This window comes from Mus caroli, chromosome 3, assembly GCF_900094665.2.
Source record: "Mus caroli chromosome 3, CAROLI_EIJ_v1.1, whole genome shotgun sequence".
NCBI classification, from domain to species: domain Eukaryota; kingdom Metazoa; phylum Chordata; class Mammalia; order Rodentia; family Muridae; genus Mus; species Mus caroli.
The window spans coordinates 118378122-118400813 of NC_034572.1; the positions used below are offsets into that span (position 1 = coordinate 118378122).

General features: G+C 35.4%; 1 pseudogene; it reads right to left on the reverse strand.

The window, feature by feature from the left end:
- Positions 1-10497: 10497 nt before the first annotated feature.
- LOC110291919 lies at positions 10498-13805 on the reverse strand (annotated as a pseudogene).
- Positions 13806-22692: the final 8887 nt, after the last annotated feature.

Genomic DNA, 22692 nt, shown 5'->3' on the forward strand with positions numbered 1-22692 from the left:
CAGCCTGGTCTACAAAGTGAGTTCCAGGACAGCCAGGGCTACACAGAGAAACCCTGTCTCGAAAAACCAAAAAAAAAAAAAAAAAAAAAAAAAATCTACTTTTTCTTTATTACTGTGGTGTTTTGAATAGAATGGCCACTATAGGCTCATATATTTGAATGTTGGGTCCTAAGTTGGTGAGACAGTTTAGGAATGATTAAGAAGAAAGCCTGGCCTTCTTGGTGGAGGTATGTCCCTTGGAGTGGACTTTGTGGCAATGAATTTTGCAACATAGCTGAAGCACAAGAAATGTTGATGAAATAACTTTTAGGAATATTATAGAGGTCCTAAAAGAGAATATGAAAATGTCTTTTAAATATCCAGTAAAGCACAAACAGGAGAAAAATTGAATAAAAGTGTTAAAGGTCTAGAAACATTAATAAGAGCAATAAAGAAAACCCAAACTGAGAGAGTTCTGGGCAGGAACAATTTAGGAATTCGAACAAGAACTACAGAGGCAAGCTTTAGCAACAGAATACAAGAGGTAGAAGAAAAAAAAATCTCAAGCACTATAATTGAAGATACAAAAGAAGAAATGGACACATTGGTCAAAGAAATTGTAAAGTCTATGATGCATACATTTCAGGAAATCTGGAACACTATGAAAAGACCATATTTAAGAATAATAGGAATAGAAAGAAAAGAAACCTAGCTCAAAGGACCAGAAGATATGTTCAACAAAATCATAGAAATTTTCTTAACCTAAAGAAGAAATGTCTAAACAGGAACAAGAGACATACAGAACACCAAATATGTGCTATAAGAAAAGAAAGTACCTTTGACACATAATAATCAAAATACCAAATACACAGAATGAAAGAGGAATATTAAAAGCTGTAAAGGTAAAAGACCAAGTAACATATAAAACAGACTTATTAGAATTATTCCCCGGCTCTCAGCCTAGACTCTAAAAGCCAGGAGGATCTAAACAGATGTGTTGTAGAATCTAAGAGACCATGCCAGCCAAGTTTACTATACACAGAAAACTCTCAGTTACCCTAGATGAAGAAGTAAGACATTTCATGATAAAGCCAAGTTTAAGCAATAATTATCTAAAAATCCATTTGTAATGAAGATACTAGAAGGAAAACTCAAACTTAAAAAGGTTAATTAAAACCATATACACTTGGAGAATAGATAATCTCAGACCAGTAAAAATAAGAAAAAGAGAAGCCCACACTCTCACACATACATAAACACATAATTACCACCACTATTACCTCTAACAACAACAACAACACAATCTAATAAAATAATAGAAATTAGTAGTCATTTGTCATAGATACCTCTAAATATCAATGGTCTGAATTCCTCAATAAAAAGACATAGTCTACAAGAATGGCTGTGAAAACAGGATTCATCTTCTGCTGCTTCCAGGAAACACACTTCAAACTCAAATCTATAGCTACACTTTACCTTTGGGGGATGTTTTTGTGCACTGTGTATTCAGATTCTAATTATGTACCCTATAGATCTGGAATCATGACTTTGGCCTTGTCATTTAAATGAGGCATCCCCTACCTCATTGTCCTGTAAAAAAAAATGTCCTCCTCTATCTATAATTGGTTGGTTAATCAAGAGCAGATCAGGAGAGTTAAAGTGGAACATCCAATCATAGAGAGGGGGTTCCAGGGGGAGAGAGCACAGGTAGCTTGCCCTGAGCAGAGAGCCATGAATGAGTCACCATGAGGATACTGCTGGAGCATCAGCAGCCAGGGTGAGACCAACATGACAGGTCTTGTGGCTAGGAAGTAAGCGTAGTCGGTTTGGAATAGATGAGTATCTGCCCAGCTACTGTGCAAGAAGCTTATAATAAACATAGAAAGGTCTCTATGTAATTACATGGGAAGAAGGGAGGCATAGAAAAGCAAATAATGATACTTTTACACATTACCTTAGGGTAAAACTTGATGTAGTCATTTTGGTATTTAATAGAAAAGATTCAAATCAGAACAATTCAGAAGAGGTAGGGAAAGTTGCTACATACTCATCAAAAAGAATACAAACCATGAAAATGATATTTCAATTCTTAACCTTATTACCCTAAACACAAGAATACCAAAGTTTGTAAAAGAAACACTATGAGAGCTTAAATCACATATTGATCCTCATACACTGATAGTGGAAGACATCCATACTCTAGTCTTACCAATAGTCTTGTTATTCAGACAAAGCTAAACAAAGAAATGCTAGAGCTAACAGACACTATGAAACAAGTAAACCTAGTAGACATATACAGAGCCTTTCACTCCCCCCCCAAAATAATATTCATTTGCTCTTCACCCCATGGAGATAAAGATATAAAACTGAACACATACTAGGACACAAAACAATTCTCAACAGACACACAAAAATTTGAAATAACTCCCTGCCAGACCACTACTGATTAAAACTGGCTATAAACGAGTTAAACAACAGAAAGTTTACAAACTCCTAAAAACTTAATTAGTCTCCATGTCTCTACTGAATGAAAAAATGTGTCAAGAAAGAAATTTAAAACTTTCTAGAATTGAATAAAAATGAATATATATCATACCCAAACTTATGGGACACCATGAAAGCAGCAACTGTAAGAGAGAAGTTAGTAGCATTAAGTGTGTATGTGTGTGTTCATAGATAGATAGATAGATAGATAGATAGATAGATAGATAGATAGATAGATATAGAGAGAGATAAGACAGAGAAATACTAGGTAGATCTCATACTATAAACGTAAAAGAATACCAAAAACGTTGTAGTAGAGAAAGATATAATACCAAGAGTAGTAGGTTGCCAAAAATAATAATACCCAGGATTGAAATCAATAATATAGAAACAAAGATAATACAAAAATATAAATAAAACAAAGAGTTTATTCTTTGAAAAAAAATAGTAAGATTGATAAATCCTTATCCAACTTAACTAAAAGTCAGAGAAAGAATATGCAAATCATCAAAATCAGAAGTGAAAGGGGGCATAACAAAGTATACCTGAGAAATACTGTTGTGCTAGGAAACACTCATGAACCCCCAAAGACCACCAAGAAGGCAATGCAGTCATATTAGGGCATGTTTACACAAGCTCAAGATTGGGCCGCACCACTGTCTGGAAGGAAGCAGCCCTAAGCCTCATCACAGGCAAGCATTTATAGAGGCAAGAAGAGGGTTTCTAGCTTAGCACATATCTGATTGGGGGGACCATTGTGGCCTTTAACAAAATTGGCTGGTGCTGGGAGTCAAACCATAATCTTAACGTCTGCTTTCCTCTGGATTGGCGGTTGTTAGGAAGTGAAGTACGTGTCAAGAGCAGGCTTATACCCTGGAGGTGCAAACTTGGGGAGTAACCTGGAAACTGGTGCTAGGTGCCAGTTTGTTAGTTAACTTGAGTTAAACCATAGGTCAGATTCTCTAAGATGGAGGCTAAACCCAAAAGATTTGGTCTCAATACCATGACAAAGACATACTTTAAAAACTTGTACAGAACCAAATTGCAAAATCTAAAACATATTGATAATTTTTCAACAGGTGGCACTTACCAAATTAATTTCAAGATCAGATAAATACTTTACACAGAGCTATAAACCCTAGTGAAATAAAAGCCATCATAAAAAAAAAAAAACCCTCTGCCCCAAAAGCCCAAGAGTTTTAGTACAAAATGTTTCAAAAAAGAATTGATGCAAATCATCCTCAAATTATTTCACAAAATAGATACAGAAGGAACACTGTCCAATTCGGCAGTTACCCTGATACATGAATAACATAAAGACTCAACAAAGAAAGAAAATTTCATGCCAGTTTTCTCTATGAACATAGATGAAACAGTACTCATTAAATTACTTTCAAACCAATCTAAGATAAAGGAAAGCATCATCAATAAATGGTGCTGGTCTAATGGGCAGTATGTATATACAAGAATGAAAATAGATCCAATTTTATCACCTTGTGCAAAGCTCACATCCAAGTGGATCAAGAATCTCAACATAAAACCAGATACACTGAATATAATAGAAGATGAACCCCCAAAGACCACCAAGAAGGCAATGCAATCATATTAGGGTATGTTTACACACGGTCAAGAATGGTAATATAATAGAAAAGAAACTGGGAAAGAGCCTTGAAATCATTGGCACAGGGGGAAAAATTCCTGAACAGAACTCTAATGGTTCAGGCTATAAGATCAATAATTGATAACTGTTACCTCATGAAACTGAAAAGATTATGTAAGGCTACACCCGCCATCAGTAAGACAAATCGACAACCTACAGATTGGGAAAAGAAATCATCACTAACCCTACATCTGATAGAGGGTTAATATCCAAAAAATATAAAGACCTCAAGAAGTTAACCTGAAAAACAAACAAACAAACAAAAGGCAGACAGCCAACCAACCAACCAACCAACCAAACAAACAAAAAAGTAACCCAGTTAAAAATGGAGTACAGAGCTAAACAGAATTCAAAACAAAAGAATCCCTATTGGCTGGGAAGCACTTAAAGAGATATTCAAAGTTTTTAGTGATCAGGGAAATCAAAACAACCCTGATATTCCATCTTACACCAACTAGAATGGCTCAGACCAAAAACTCAAGTGATAGTACATGCTGGTGAGGATGTGGTAAGACTGCAAACTGGTACAACCACTCTGGTAATCAATCTGGAGTTTCCTCAGAAAATTAGAAGTTGTTTTACATGAAGAACCAGCTATACCACTCTTAGGTATATGCCCAAAAGATGCTTCACCATACCACAAGGACACGTGCTCCACTATGTTCATATCAGCCTTATTTATAATACTCAGAAGCTGGAAACAAACCAAATGTCCATCAATCAAAGAATATGTACAGGAATATGTAGTTCATTTACACAATGGAATACTATTCAGCTATTAATAACAAGGACATTGTACATTTTGAAGGCAAATGGATGGAACTAGAAAATTACATCCTGAGTGAGGTAATATCCAAAATTACCTGTGTGGTATGTATTCACCAATAAGTGAATAATAGCCAAAAGGTACAGAATACCTAGGATAAAACCCAACAGACCTTAAGAAGTTTAACAAGCCAGAGGGCTCAAGTGAGGATGCTTCAATCCCACTTAGAAGAGGGAACAAAATAATCATGGTAGGCAAAGGGAGAAAGGAACTTGAGTGGGAGAGGAGAGCAAGAGGGGAAAAGGAGGAACAGGATCAGGTATGGGGGGCTGGACAGGAGATAAGCCCAGAGGGTCAGAGGAATGAATAGAAATATGCAGCCTCTTGGGAAGGGATGTTGGGGGCCCTCTGGAAAGTAGCAGAGCCCTGGAAGGTGAAAGCCTTTCAGGACTGAATGGGGTTGATCTTAGCAAAAATTCCCAATAATGGAGAGATGGAATTCAAAGAGTCCCACTCCAGTAGATGACAGGACCTCAAGTGGAGGGACACTGTTTCTAACCCATAGTCAAAATTTCTGACCCAGAATCATTCCTGTCTAAAAGAACTGCAGGGACAAATATTGATAAGGGACTGAAGCAAAGGCTTTCCAGTGACCAGCCCAACTTGGGATACACCTCACAGGGGGAGGGGGCAGGGGCTGGACATCAAGGTGTGACACTATTAGTAGTACTTTGATATGCTTACAGACAGGAGTCTAGAATGGCTGTTCTCTGAGAGGCCCTAACAGCAGCTGACTGAGACAGACTCAGATACTTACAGCCAACCATTAGACTGAAATCAGGGACCTGTATAGTTGAATTGGATGGAGGATTAAAGAAGCTGAAAGAGAGGGCATTCCCTATGAAGACCAGCAGTCTTAACTAACCCAGACCCCAGGGTGCTGCCAGAGACTGAGTCACCAACCAGGTAGTATACAAGGGATGGTCAGAGATCCCTGGCATATATATATAGCCGGGGATTGCCTGGTCTAGCCTCAGAGTGAGAAGGTATCTCTAATCCTAGAGATATTTGAGGCCCCAAGAAAGGGGCGGTCTGGTAGGGGCAGGGGAGAACTATCTCAGAGGCAGGGGGAATAGGAATGGTATGAAGAACTGTGGGAGGCAGGACCTGGATGTGAGGTAACAGCTGCGATGTAAATTAAAAAAAAAAAAAATTATTCACCAAGATCAAGTAGTCTGAATCTCAGATATGCAAGGATGCAAGATGCAATATATGAAAATGAATAAATTTAATCTACCATATAAACCAATTGAACAGCAACAACAACAAAAAGCCCCACAGGGTTATCTCATTGGGTACAGAAAAGTCCTGTGTCAAAATTCAACATCACTTCATAATAAAAGTCCTGGGAAGAATATGGATAAAAGGGACATCCCTAAACAAAATAAAAGGCAGTTTATAGCAAGCCCATAACCAAAATCACCTGAAATAGAGAAAGACTCAAAGTAATTCCATTAAAATCAAAAAAAAATAAGGTCATCCACTCTCTTCATATTTATTCAATACAGTACTTGATCTCTTAGCTAGAGTAAAGGACATCTGAGGAGATCATAAGTACACAAATTGGAAAGAAAAAGTAAAAGTAATTTATTTGCAGGTGATATGAGAGTATATATAAGTGACCTTAAAATTCTACCAAGAAATATAGCTGATAAACCAGCCAAGTAACTGGTTACAAAATTAAATCACAAAATTAGGAGCCCTCCTATACACAAATGACAAAATCTGAGAAGGAAATAACATGTTTCATAATAGCCTCAAATAACATAAAATATCTTGGCTTATCTTCAACCAAGCATGTGTAAGACTTGTATGATACAAATTTCAAGTCACTGATGAAAAAAATTGAAGAAATATCAGAAGATGGAAAGATCCCACATGATCATGGAGCAGAAAAATTGACATAGTGAAAATGGCTGTCCTCTCCAAACAGCCCAGCCTCTTAAGTGAGGTTTTACAATCTCAGAATGAAAAACATCACGTTTTCCCTATATGTGGAATCTAGAAAGGAATATATGCATACATGTTAACACATGTACATGTGGCCACAATATACATGTAGAAATAAGAAAAAGAAAAACCCAGTATTAGGTGATGGAGAAAGACTGAATTTAGCTAACAGGCATGATTTATGAAAGAGGATATAAAGCTAATTGCTTACCCAGGCCTAACTCTCTAATGTTTCTTTATACTTTAGTAAAAGATAAGTGTATTAAATACATTTGATAGTTACATGTAAGATCCAGTTTAAAGCTACAATACCTCCATGCCAAGAGACTCTTCTAGGTGTATTGAAGTCTAAGGTGATGTAGAGATGTTGAGTCTTATTAATTTGGTATGCATGGTATCTTTTTATTAGGTTTTTATAATAAATTTTGCACTTTCAAGAGCTCTTACTTATAAGTAAATAAATATTAAGAAACAGCATTTTCCTATTCATTAATGTGTCTACAATAATATTTTAATTCCTTCTCTTATACCAGAATGTATTGTCTTCCAGTCTGGTAAGATAAATACTCTCTCCAACGTTCTGAGAGAATAAACATGTGCATAGACTGGCCATAATCATGACAATAGAATGCTCCAAAAATGACAGCAAGGCCTATTGCTAAGAACAACACCCAAACAACTCATTGAGCATTTAGAGGAAGACTTGGCACTCCACAGAATGTTTACTTCTATGTTCTAGTGTCTTTAATACAGGAAGCTACTCTGAAGGCTACTAAAAGAAACAAATACCAACCCAACCACAAAACCTTTCATCTACACTGATGTCCTGCCTCCAAAATATGCTAGGACAGGTGTGACACAAAACTTGTGTGAGTAGCTAACCAACATCTGATTTGACTTAAAGCCTGCTCCACAAGTTGCAGCCCATTAGTGGCACTCCCTAGGTGACCAGGAACCAGAAACTACATAGCCGAGAGTCCTAAGATAAAAAAAAATGCAGCTAGTCTTTTAAAAATTGGGATAAAATGACTCATATTGATATCTGTTATTGTCATAGAGATATAAATGAGTTGTCTCCATCAAATGCCTCCCCTCTACCCCTTAGAACTCGGGGAATCTTGCAGAAGAAGAGGTAAAGAGTATAAGAGCCAGAGAGAACAGAGAACACCAAGACCAAAGAAACAAGATCTCCTAAATACACCAAGACCAAAAGTCATATGTATTCACAGAGACCAAGGCCACAGGCATGGAGTCTGCAGGGGTCTGCCCCAGATCCTCAGCACATATGTATGTTATGCCTTCCAGCTTCATGTTTGTATACTGTTCCTGAGTGAATGAACATGTGCCTGTCTGATTCTCCTGCCTTCTCCTGGGCTCTCTTCTTTCAGTTGGTTTGCATTGTTCAACTGCAATTATATGGTTTAGGTGTTACCTTATTGCCTTTTATTTTATATTTTGTTTTCTCTCTTTAAAAGACATAAAAAAGTGATAGAAAAGAAAAATAGAAAAAATGTAGTCTAAAATTGAACTGCTTACAACTCCCATTTAAGGAATGTACCACAGATGTGAATAGGTTTAAGATTTATTTACTTCATAATTCAACATATACATATATATTCATGAAATGTTTCAAACACACATCCATATCATCAGAAAAGTATTTAAACTTCTATTTAAATAAATATAGTTTATTGATACATATTAAAGTAATTTACCATAGCAATAATAAAAAGAGTATAGAGTGTGTTCCTTATGAAAGCTTCCCTTTTCTGTATTTGAAAGCAGAAAAAGGAGGTTTGTTCAGTATGGTAGTTTTCAAAGGTGGGTTTTACTAACAATGGTTTTTCATTTTATTTCAAATTTTGTTTTGTTTTTTGTTTTTTTGTTTTTTTTTTCTTTTTTTGAGACAGGGTTTCTCTGTATAGCCTTGGCTGTCTTGGAACTCACTTTGTAGACCAGGCTGGCCTCCAACTCAGAAATCTGCCTGCCTCTGCCTCCAGAGTGCTGGGATTAAAGGCGTGCACCACCATGCCCAGCTTTATTTCAATTTTTAAGTTTACAAAATTAACTTTATGCTTAATAAAATGTGAAGGCTTTAAACTACATTGAATCTTCTAAATCGATTTCACACTATTTTTTAAATATTATAAAATATGTGCAGAACACTTTTAATATTAGATTTTTAAAATTTTTTAACTTAAGTTTATAGTGTGTATCTCTGTATCTGCTTGTGAGTACAGATGCCATGGAAGCTAAAAGAGGCGCCAAGTTATCTAGAACTGGACTTACAGGTCATCATTGTAAGACACCTGATGTGGATGCTAGGATATAACATTAGGTCCTCTGGAAAGCAGCTCAAGTTCCTAACAACTAAGCCATACTCCAACACTAGGGCACAGTCTAATTAAATAAATCTTTTATAGGGTGTATTTTCAGTTTTATTATATTTTGTCTGGTTTTAGCATAGATTTATAAAATATCAACATGGTCATATTTTAATCACATAAAGTACATTAAAAAAGACTTGGCATTTTCTGTTCTGAAATTACTATTTTATGTCTGTATCATTGATAAGTTTCTGTGCAAAATCCACAATGATTACTTAAGTGAAAAAAAAATATATATTTCTGCATTGCTCTAAAATATATTTTAATTTAAACTTTGATCCACTTATTCCCACCTGACATAAAAAATTGGATAGTTTGATGTGTCTCTCCATCTTGGATACTGTCTCTCACAGGTGCAATTTTGTTGATTGTTTTATTGGCCACCCATGAAAACACTTATCTACAGCAAGGAGTTTTAAATAAAAAGATTATGTTGAGATAATTTGATTTATAGCTGTCTTGTGACTCCCTTATTGAATAAATATTGTCAATTTCCATCAACTTCATATCCATTAGTAATTTACCCTAAAATCATTATTGAATTGTGGAAAAATGTGAATAAAGAGACATTAGAATATAATACATTTTGTTTTATGAGATTTTACTCTTCTCCTGGGAAATGCATGAGAAATCCAGAGATAAAGGAGTAAAAGAAAAATGGAAACTCTAGAATTTAATCACAAGCAAAAGGGAAATAAATCTCTTCTCCTGTAAGCCATAGAAATATGCACACAATTTTGTAAATTCAGTTTCTGATCAACAACAACAAAAGACCAGATTTTGAGTCTTATAATGCTTTATATAACACAATTCTAAAATATACATGATAAGGTAAAGAAAGATAAAATAGCATTAAAAAGCATTAAGAGGGCATACATTTCAAAATATCTAATGAATTATAGTTTTCCCACATACCTTATTGTACTACGTATATCATACTTTCAAAATGGAGTTCAGATTAGACAATCTGAATGTGTTGGAATATGTGTGTGTGCATGTGTTCTTTTTTGGGGTGCAGTGAACTTTACTGATGGTATGCAAGAGAGTAGAGAGGGCTTCCTAGGCCCCTCCTGTTTTTATGGTGGTCTGCTATGGAAATTGTGAGGGAGATGCTCAGTGTTGGGGGCCAAGTTGGGATAGGGACTCCTCAGCAACCAAGGGCCTCTCTTTTGCTCTCAGTGTCCTTGCAGAGGTGGATGGTCCATGGTTTCTTATTCCTTGGAGGCCATATAGGCCATGAGGTCCACCACCCTGTTGTTGTAGTTGTATTCTTTGTCATATCAGGAAATGAACTTTACAAAGTTGCTATTGAGAGCAACGCCAGCCCCAATATCAATGGTGGAAGAGAGAGAGCTGCTGTTGAAGTTGCAGGAGACAACCTGATACTCAGTGTAGCCCAGAATGCCCTTTAATGGGCCCTCGGGCACCTGCTTCATCACCTTCTTGATGTCGTCATACTTGGCAGGTTTCTCCAGGTGGCAAGTTAGATCCACAATGTATACATTGGGAGTAGGAACATGAAAGGCCATGCCTGTGATCTTCCTGTTCAAATCTGGGATGACCTTGCCCACAACCTTGGCAGCACCAGTGGATGCAGGGATAAGGTTCTGAGCAGCCCACAGCCATCATGCCACAGCTTTTCAGAAGGGCCATCAAAAGTCTTCTGAGTGACAGCAATTGCATGGACCATGGTCATGAGCCCTTTTGCAATGCCAAAGTTGTCATGCCAAAGATGACCTTGGCCAGGAGGGCTATGCAGTTGGTGATGCAGGATGCATTGCTGACAATCTGGAGAGAGTTGTTAAATTTATCGTGGTTCACAACCATAACAAACATGGGGCTATCAGCAGAAGGGGAAGAGATAATGATCCTTTTGGCTCCACCCTTCCAGTGGGCCCCGGCCTTCTCCATGGTGGTGAAGATGCCAGTAGACTCCATGACATACTGTGAGCACCAGCATCACCCCATTTGATGTTAGCAGGATCTTGCTCCTGAAAGATGATGATGGGCTTCCCATTGATGACAAGCTTCCCATTCTCAACCTTGACTGTGTCATTGAATTTGCCATGGGTGGAGTCATACTGGGACATGTAGACAATGTAGTTGAAGTCAATGAAGGAGTGGCTGATGGCAACAATCTCCACTTTGCCAGAAGCAGAGTAGAAGGCAACCCTGGTAACAAGGCACCCAATACTAACAAATCCATTCACACCAACCTTCACCATCTTGTCTAGTGTATGAGGCTGGCACTGCACAAGAAGATGCAGATGTCCCTGGAACAGGGAGGAGCAAAGAGTGTGTGTATATTCTATGAAAACATATGTGTGCATTCTTGTATATGTGTGTACTGTATATACGTGTGTGTTTCTGTGTAGGTTTGTATATGCAAAAAATGCACATGTGTAAGTGCATTATATGTGTAGGCATGTGTTGGTTGATGTATGTTATGAGGATCATAATTTCAGTTGTGACAAAGAATTGGAACTGATACGATAAAACATCCTTCAGAAAGATATGTTACAGAAGTATAAATAATCTTAACTTAGTGATTTTTTTGCTTGTCACACACATCATTTTTCATAGCACATCATGTTCTAGTCAGATTCTATTATGTTCTCTTCCTTGTCATAAATGAGTACTTAAGTAATACAAGAGGAGTGACCATTTAATAAACACTTTATTTTATTCCAGTCCTCGGGTCTCTGAAGTAGAGAGCACGTTACTTCTCTCATCCTCCACAGATGAATTATTTCTTCAAGTTCACACAGCGTTTGACTGATGTGGAACTTATTTTCACAGACATAAACTTGCTCAGTGTGTCTGTCTGTCGCTAAATAAAGCAAAGCTGATGTGATGTAAAACTTTGATAAATTTTCATCTGAAGCTCTAAGTGAAACAAAATATGCTCAAAATGCTACAAGGATGCTTAGAAGAAAATAGTATATTTCTTTGTTAATCATTAGTTCAGGGTCCTCAAAAATACTTCAATATTAATTGTGAACAATTTAAAATTATATTCTCCTAGGAGATATAAATGTTTGTTCTCAATAAGAAAAATAATTTCAAATATTCATGACCTTTTAGATAGTAGTAGTTTTATATAAAATAAAGCAAACTTATTCTATAAAATCTTATTAAACTGACTGAAATGTTTAGTTTTTGTGAAATTGACAGACAGAACTTAGAATCATCTACCAAAGGAAAAACTCAATTGCAAAAAATAATGCCACCTGGATGGCCTATAAGCAAGTGTGTAAAACATTTTTAATTAATAATTCATGTGGTCTGGTTAAGCCGAATGTGGGTAGTTCTAGGCTTGGGTTGATATGGGTTCACCATACATACAGTATAATCAATGTAAATGACATCAAGAAATGCTTCTTGACCTGAAATTGAGGGAGAAAAATAGAATGAAAACCAAGTATGAAATCTAAGACTATGAATGCTTGCATACATATACTATGTAGCTAATCAGAAGAAAAAGGAAGCAACCAAAATGAGATTAGTTGCATGTTAACAGATATCAATGAGTTAAAGACACCAAACCAGAAATACAAAAAGAACAGAAAATACATAGCTTGAATAATGTCAAAACTATACAAGGTACATACTATTAAATCTGCATAACAGGATATATGAGAAAATTAAGAAAAAAAACTTTATCTAGAGAACATTAACAAAAATATGTCATCATTGTAAAAACACAGTGGAATCTAAGAACAAAATGAATGAATTTTTGACTAAATAATACAGAATAATTTTCATTCCATAGGCAAGTGTGGGAGTTTTGTTTTGTTTTGCTTTACTTTGATTTATTTTCCTGTTTTTGATTTTTCAAGACAGGATTTCACTGGCTAACCTGGATCTCATTTTGTTGACCAGACTGGCCTTGAACTCAAAGATCTGTCTGCCTCTTCCTCTCAAGTGCTGGGATTAAAGGTGTATACCATAATGCCTGGCAAATGTGGGATTTCTTAAAACCTGATTCTGAACTCTCAATAGCTCAAATAATGGAATTATAAAGTAAGTTCTTATAAAATGATTTACTTTTTCTATAATAGTCCAACAACACTGGTGGACTTGTTGTGGTATTAGACTTTAAAATGACCTCTTTTTTATTTCAAATTATAAGCAATGCTCTGGCACTCCCATTGTCCATGCCTTATATGAACATTTAAAGGCAGAAATGTGGTTCTTCTCTACCAGTATCCAGTTGAAGGGATTCCTACTCTGAGATGAAAACAATATAACTTTTATGAACATTTCCACATCTTCATCCTCCTTCAACATACCAATGTGTGTACATAGATATACATGTGACTGCACACACATGCACATGTGTGCACACACACACCACACACACACACTCTAACCAACACACAAATATACTGTCTTTTATGACAGCATGTTATAGCAGGATCCTGTCTATCACGGACTCTACTTTCTTTGGTCCTGTCTACATTCATTCTGGGGCAAACCTTTTACTTAGAACACCAGCATCTGTTTCCTTGTCTTTCATATCCGTATTGATTTCCTCTTCATGAATCAAATCATTACATTAAATTTGGGCAAGTTCGAGGCCAGCCAGGGCTACACAGAGAAACCCTGTCTCGAAAAACAAACAAACAAACAAACAAAAAAAAATAGGCAAGACCTAGCCAAAGGGTGCCACTAACTTAATCCTTTAATTGGAAACATAAAATCTACTTATATAATAAAACACTTGAAATAAATATAGCTCACACAGTACTTGGAACATTGTCCATTTTTATTTAGGTATCCTGAAATTCTTTTTCAGCACTGAGAACAAAAGAAATTAACACAATCAGGTTTCCCATTACATCCATATTCATTTGGCTAACAGAGGCATATGCTCAGAGAATTTCAAAGCTGATAAGATTGAAAGGGTTATTGACTCTAAACCCCTTATTTCACACATGAAGAAACAAAGCCTCAAAGAAGTTAAAGGGCTTCTCAAGTTCAAAAAGAAGTTTACTCTAGAAACTTTGTCCTGGTGAAATCCCTCTCTTAAATCAATTCATTCATTTTTTATTTCGTCTACTGAATATCATTACATAAGACAGTCAAATCCACTGTAGGCATTTATTATTATTATTATTCATATTATGAAGATAAGTCAAGATAGAACATTAACATAATAAGATAGTATTAATATGGCTTGGTATTTTTATGAAAATCTACACATTAACATTCACAGAAATTGATTTTCAGAATATGCTATTCCTAAAAGAAGCTTAATACCAAATATCCCTAATTTCAATATTCTCTTATTTGGGTTCTTTTACTGATTTCAAATAAAGCAAAAAAAGTTCATATTTCAATTATGTGCAAGACATACTAAAATATATTAATATTTCAGCAATTCAAGTAACATCTGGTATAACTGGTAAATCATGTTAATTACGTCAAAATGATTTGCATGGCAAGACTATAGTGACTTTCCTAATCTTATCTTCAGAAAACAACCCAAACTGTCCAAACTTTTGCAAGTTTTGGATTTTATATACACTGTGCTATTTCTTACTTTTCCTCTATCATTACAACTATCTGAATAGATTCATCTATACATATCTCTATTACTACTTATATAATTTATACATATATTTACATGTATACGTATATACATATAACTCTACATGTGTTTGTGTACCCATGGAAATTAGAAGAGAGAATATTAGATTTCCTGGATCTAGAGTAATAGACAGTTGTAAACTGTCCTGTATAGATGGTGGGAAATAACTTGAGTCCTCTAGAAGAACAGTAAGCACTATTAACAACTGAGCTATCCCTATAGCTCCACAAACTATTATTCCTACAAAGAAGTTTTCATGATAACTTACAAATTCCTATGCATGAGAGGCCAGCTACTATCACCTATATTAAAGATAATCCTACTCCAATAAAGGTAATTCCAACTACAAAACGGTGATTTCAAATTATCAAACATTTATTTCAGACATTTTTCTTTTCTTTTCTTTTTTAACTGAAATCTCAGTAATCAAACCAACCAGAAGAAGCCGAACAGTTGTTGGTGGCTGTCAATTTTAAGAAAGATGAGGAATGTCATGGGGATAATAAAACCAATCTGAAAAGTGGCAATGAAGAAGTGCAGTCATTGAAACAGCACATCTTCAGAGAGTCTATTGTAGAGAGATATGAAATGGGAACTTCCCCTTCAGCTGTCACGAAAGGGGAATATCCCTGCTTTTACAACCCTTGTTCATTTGGTCTAAAAACCAATTCCCTACAAAACTTCATAACTAAACTCTTGATTCTGAAATGAATAACCAACCTTCACAATGTTTACAACAAAACAAATAAGTAAGATAATGACTATACAATATTGACAGATAATTGTTTTCAATTTAAGAGCTAGTTAATTTGTTCAAAGATGGCATAAAGTATTTTAGGTTAAATGTAGAAATTATCTATACTAATATATGGAGAAATTATTGAAAATCAGCAAGTATAAAGTGTTAATAATGATTTTAATGTTTTTTTTGTATTTATATAGTATGCATTAAGTGCTAAATTAAATAATTAATAATTATCGTGGAAACATTTTTGTTTATTGCTTCTTGTATTAGGACTTTTGAATTATTATTTGTAGATTAAGAAACTGGTTTTACTTGCTACAATCCACAAACCCATAGAAGCTAAATGGCAGGTGGGTGTAGGGGCGGGGGCGGGGGAAGGAACCCGTGAATCTTGGTGTGAAGGGAAAATAGACTAGCCATCCTGGGTGGGCAGCAGTCTATATGGGGGAGAGGGGAAAGCAACAGGAAGGAGTGGGTGGTGGGGAGGATGGAGGGAGATAGCACTGGGAAAGACAAGAAAAATCGGGGGCATCTCTGGGATGAGCTAGCAGTCTAGTGCAATGGAGACTCCTAGGAATCTAATAGAGTAAATCCTAGCAATGGGAGATATACAGAGCCTGAACAGCCTATCTCTGATAACCAGGCAAGATTTCCAGTGGAATGAGTGGGAGACCTTCCCAGTGATAAAACCATCAGCCTACAATTTGTTCTGCCTTCAAGATGTCCTGGAGTAAAGGTGGCATAGAAACTGTGTCAGTAGACAACCACTGGTCAAGTTTGAAAGGGAGAGAGGGAGCCTATGCCTGACACTGCCTATAGTGGATACATAGAACACGGGCTGCATAGTTCAATGATTTCTAAAGGCTTTCGGCTATTCTCATAGATTGGCGCCTAGCTCAATTGTTATGAGAGAGGGTTCTTCCAGCTATTGATAGAAACAGATCCAGAAATCCACAGAGGAACACAAGACAGAGCTTGGAGAATCCTGCAGAAGATGAGGAGGAAGGATTGTAGGAGTTAGAGGAGACAAGGATAACACAAGAAAACACACAGTATGAACTTGGGCTCATAAAGGCTCACCGAGTTGGAAAACAGAAGCTATAGTAATCCACTGCTCTCACAAACCACTTCAGAGGACTTTGATAAGCCTTGATAGTCACCCTTTTTTCTCTATCCTTATTCTATATAGAAAATATTAAAAGGAAAGATATTTTGATAATCTATATTAGCTGCAAAATCCTCTGTGACTTCTGTGACATAATTGTTCAGAAACAGCCAATGTAGGAAATAAATTAACTGCCCAGGAAAAGTTACTAGAAAAGGGAGCAGAGAGACTTGTTTGAGAAAACTGCATTTCACATTGAAGGGGCTTTTTTTTATCATATATTCAAACTTATAATTCAAGTATATGTATATGAATAAATTCTATCCTCTATTGACAATAAAGGTATGCTAATATCTATGGACTGACTCTCTTGTTATTATATAGGAGATTCTATTTATTTTTCCTGATGCTTTCTGAATGAAATTTTTAAAAAATTCTGCATAGTGGCAAGCTCAAGGTTCACTTATTTGGCTCAACTTGTGATGATTTTAAATCCTGCAATGATGATATTAAGGTTGTTTAGAAAGGATGTTGCTTTTGCCATGAATATGTAAAAGTTTTTTCATTATCTCTGTGGGAAAAATGGCATTGCTTTTATCTGGGTACTTTGTTACAAAGAAAAATAACAAATAGAAACTTTGCAATAAACTCCATTATAATAATAATTAACCTGATAATTATTACTATCTAATAATTAATCCTCATGAGGTAGGTAGTGTGTGGAAAGTAAAATAAAAGGTCAAGTGCAATTAATCCAAACCACATCTCAGCCCTGAATCCTACATCTCCTCAATCAGAAGAAATTGATACTTCATATCAATTAGCAATATTTAAAAACTGGTAGGAAAACAATTTAAAAGTTAAATATCACTAAGCTGTGTTATTAGCTTCTGTCTTTTCATGTAAGTTTATTGCATAACGAAGTATGGAACTGAGAGTGAGCAATGTTATTTTATAGCTGTAGTCAGTATATCATTTTCAAACCTATATTGACTTCAGATCAAGTAAATTACCACCAAAGCAGAAACTTGTACATTGAACAACCTCAGCAGTATCTAATTTAACCATTGGAGCCTTTGTTAGATTTTTAAATAGCTTAGACAATAATTCATGCCAGAAGGTGGCACCAAAAGACTCAACTTCCAAAACCATCTATTAGTAAATACATAAGATTATTCTAAATTTACAGTTCCAAGTGTAGGGAGAACAAGTTGGAAAGGTGGATTAGAATGATAAGACTATCCTGTCCATTTGAAAGTGAGCAAAATGTAGGCTAAAAAAATATTCTTTTTTATTTAAGGTCTGTCACTGAAGAACTTCTAAATGAGTTTGCATTTTTGGGACTTTAGATGTTGACATGAATAGCAAGGCCCCACAAATTGTTTGTTTAGGAAATCAAGTGATACTCCACCAGGCAAGGGAATGTGAAACATCTCCCTCCTATGAAACATCTGTCTAACATTATACACTTAACCTTTACATTGTGAAAGGAAAGATCAGTTTGTTCTATCAGTGTAAGGGCAAGAAGAAAAACTGAGATGCTGAGGAAGAAGCTGGTGGAGAAGAGAAGGTCACATGGGAAAAGCAGGAAAGAGGTTAAGGTTGGTAGGACAAGGAGGCAGCAGGGATAGGGGAAGAAAACATTTAAAAAAATCAGGAAAACAAGATAAAAAATTAGGAAAACAAGATAATCAAATGTGGGATCCATGAGAAGAGAACTGGCTCAGCTGGTAGAGGCACTTACTGCCAAGTGTGATCAATTAATTTTACAGAGTGGAGAAGAGACAACAAGAAGAAAGAAAAAATTTTGAATTTTTAAAATTGTAAATTTGCCATTTGCCTTAAGAAATATACATGTTAAAACAGTATATCCAGCTTATCCTGGTTAGGATTTTTTGTTTGCTTATTTGTTTGTTTGTTTCTGTTTTTCTGCTTGGTTGGCTTAGCACAACCTGCAGGCCTATGAGATGAGAAACTAGATTGAGAAAAATACCTCCATCAGATTGTAGGCAAGTCTGGCATTTTTCTGATTAATGATTGATGTGGTTGGTCCTAAATCCACTCAAGGCAGTGTCACTCATGGGCAGGTAAGCCAGAGTTGTATAATCAGACTAAGCAACCCATAGGAAATGGAGAGCAAGCAAGTCAGCCACATTCCTCCATGGTCTCTGCTTTTGTCCCTGATTCCATGTTCCTACTTTACCTGATGACAGATGGTAATTTGTCTGGCAAATAAAACCTTTCCTTGCCAAATTGCTTTTGTTCTAATAATAGAAAGCAAACTAGGTTACAACCTAAAGAAGAAAAATACATACGGTGTCAGGAAAAGATGCAAAAGCAAGTACACTTTTTTAAATCTCTTGGAGAATTAATTATTGCTTAAATGTTTTATAAAACTGTTATTCTCACTGGCGTTGTTTCTCTTTAATTTAAACTTATCACTCAGAAATGCATATTTTAAATTTTCACCAATGAATCCATATTTTAACTTTGAGTTTAAGTCAGTAATCAAGACATTTTCACCAACCTCAACCCTCTTGTCCTAGAACTTTCAGGACATTTTCATTTGGTAAATAGAGGAAATAAAAGTGGAAACTTGCTAGACCATGAATTATGAGGTTTTCTGTAATTCTGGCCCTTGGGACAAATACAGTAAAATATACACCTGGGACAAATTTGGAATGGTCACAGAGCACTGGTCTTTAAGGAAGATGGACATGAAAGATCAGTTCTGAACGTTTCTCAACGACACACTACCAGATGCCCACACATCTGCTCACTATCATCATGTCAAGTTACATTTGTAAAACAAGATCTGCATTAGGGTCTTCATGATGACATTCATCAGAAACAAGTGAAATCATTTTGCCATGAAATAAGCATGGTTGTGAGTAGTACTTTGCAGCCTAGGTCTGATTAGGTCTGTTTGCCAAGGGGAGCTGGCGAGACGAAAGCTGGTGTTTTTGTTTTTGTTTGGCTTTATTTTCACATTGCTAATAACTTCAAAATTGCTGAATGCCCATGAAAATTTTTTCTTAAAATTTTTGAGAAGCAAATTTTGCATTCATTGATATCGTTAAAATACTTTAGAGTCACTCATATTATTTTTCAGTATTTCATAAATGCACATGTTGAAATTATAATAATACATAATGTATCATTCTATATAGGTTATAATAAGAAATGCCCATTTCAATTCAAATCAGAATAATAGGCTCTTGAATAATGAGCATGGCCAATTTAAAATGACCTTTATAGAAAATGATTTTAGGTAATCAATAGTAATTTTGGAAAATAATTCCATTTATGCCTCTCACAAGAAAATGTTCATGTTAGCCTTTATTATTTTGGCTTACTGTAGTTACCAAGGAAATAATGTGAAAAGAATATATTTTCTTCTACAAAATGTATAATTATTGAAATTGCTGTAATTGTATTTATCATTTTAGTCTTGTGCCTCCGCTCAAAGGTAAGTAAACTGGTCAAAAATATATAATTAAAATCACATAATTGTATATATGTAGGTGTTTTAATTTAAATTTTTAAAATAACACCTACCTTATGATTTTTATTGTTCTGCATCTTTTTGTAGATCAAACCATATTAGAATTATAGAATAAACATAAATCTTATTTTAAGACATCAGAAAGTTCAAACAAGTAGTGTCAATATTTTTAATTCTCCTAGGAGGGTGTTATAATGAAGCAACACCAGCCTGAAATATTTCACCCCAATGAATGCCTCCAGTCCCTGAACAGCTAGATGCCGGTCACCTAATAGACAAAGTCACTCTCATTTCCTGTAGCCAAAGTCACTCTGCCTGTGAGTTACCATGAGACTTGAATTATTAAGGAAAGCATGAATCTGCAAAGGAAACACTGATAGGTGAGAGAAGAATCCAAGCACAACAAAGAGCAAGATGGGAATGAGAAGAAGAAGGAATAGAGAGAAAATTAAAATATTCAAGGAAAGTATATTAATCTCACTCTATTACTGGTTTCACTAATCCTTCAAATCATTTTCGTGATAATACTAATATTGATTGAAAATGCTAATAAAACAAAGTTTAATAAAATTTATTAGGAAAGGAGATTCAAGCAAGAGAAAACAACGTTAAAATGATTTTTCTTTATATTCCAGAATAATTCCAGTCAATTCAATGGAAATTCAATTCCCTGGTGAGGCCAGAGCTGCCTAACAGCATTAAACAAAGGAGCCTGAAAGTAAGTGGTTGGTCTATTACTTAAAAAGAGGGGAGGAGGGGACCAGGTGGGTGAGCAGGAGGCAGGCATTCATTCTTGTGCTCCATCTCTCTCTATGGTTCTCTGAAATCAGCATCAAGTCCAGTGACATGACATATGCAGAGCGACTGCTTGCTGGCAGTGACTGGTCCCTAGGCATGCTGAGTTAATCTCAAAATGTCCGTCCACTACCCTTTCACCATAGCAACAAAGTATTCTATTTTGATAAGTGGGTAGTCATGCACTAAATCTATTGCCCAGTTTCTCACATTTTAGTTATGACCATTGCCATTTGATTTCAGCTTTCAAAAGCTGGTTTTACCTATGTTTCTATGTCTGTTTTTTCTTTCTCTCTTTCTTTTTCTCTTTCTTTCTTTCTTTCTTTCTTTCTTTCTTTCTTTCTTTCTTTCTTTCTTTCTTTCTTGTAAAGGATGTTATGTGCAGAATTCTTCTGCTTAAAAAGATGTCATAGTAAATTAATTGAAAAGTTTACTGAGAATCTAAGGTCAGAGCAACTTGGAAATGTCTCATTCTGTTTTGGCCAGCAATTATTTGCTTTTCATTTTTAGTGAAATATTCCTTTGTCTTTTTCGTATTTACAATTTAGTAGTCACATTCAAAATTGTGACTCCTTTCAAGCTCAGAAACACTCAATGTCATCACTCAGAGCTATTTGAGAGATGGTAACAGAACACACAGATTAATAGTCAGTACAACAGGCAAAATATGAAAACGAGAAGAATAAATGTTTTTGTGTAAATCATTCACTTGAGTTGTGTTTTATTCTTATAAGTTGATGTGTAGGAACACAGGACCTTTGATGGCAAGTAGGTTGCATTTCCTTACTGTGTGTTTTTTGTAAATAGATATGCTCAAGTATTATAAGTATATTCAGGCATTACTGTAGGAATCATGATTACATTTCTTGAAATAGACTTTATATTTTGATAAAGCAGTCACTTTATGCCACCATTTCTACAATTCTCAATATCCTTTCCTAGTAGGATGACTATAATTGCATTGTTATCTATAATTATTAAAATGTAAAAGCTTTAAAATAAAGTTAACCTCTACTATCAGTTAATTTAGCGACATTTTCATGACAAATATTATGTAAAACACAAGACCAAAAATATATTGTGATATACCTTCCACACTGGGCCTTTAGATAAAGAAGGTTCTTTCAGAGACAATAAGTGATGTTAACACAATAGTCTACAATACTCTGACTGTGTGTGCTCTCAAGTGTTTTCAGGCTATCATAGCAATCACCCTTAGCTGACTGCAAATAGAATAAGTACTTCTCTGTGAGCCATGTTTTTTATGCAGAGAAACTTAAATAAACAATAACTTCTTAGAATTTTTAGCAAGTAATACCATATTTGAATGCTTGACCAGATCATTTGAGTTACCAGAGATTCCATTAATTTGTATTGTGTACTAATATATTTTTATAACATCAAATATGTTAATAAAATATATTATGTTCATCACATATAAAAAGTGTGATGGAAGACAAAAGATCACTACAGAAATAAATATAAATGTTCTTTCCTCAAAAGAGAATATTTTTAAAGCACTGATTAGTCTGTTAAATCCAAACATTTGCATGCCTCTGTGTAGCTCCTGGCTCTACTCAGAGTTCTTGCCTGCACTCACACTATGGCCAAGATTCTCAACTGAGACTGAACATGATAACCACCCAGGGATCTCTTAAAAATC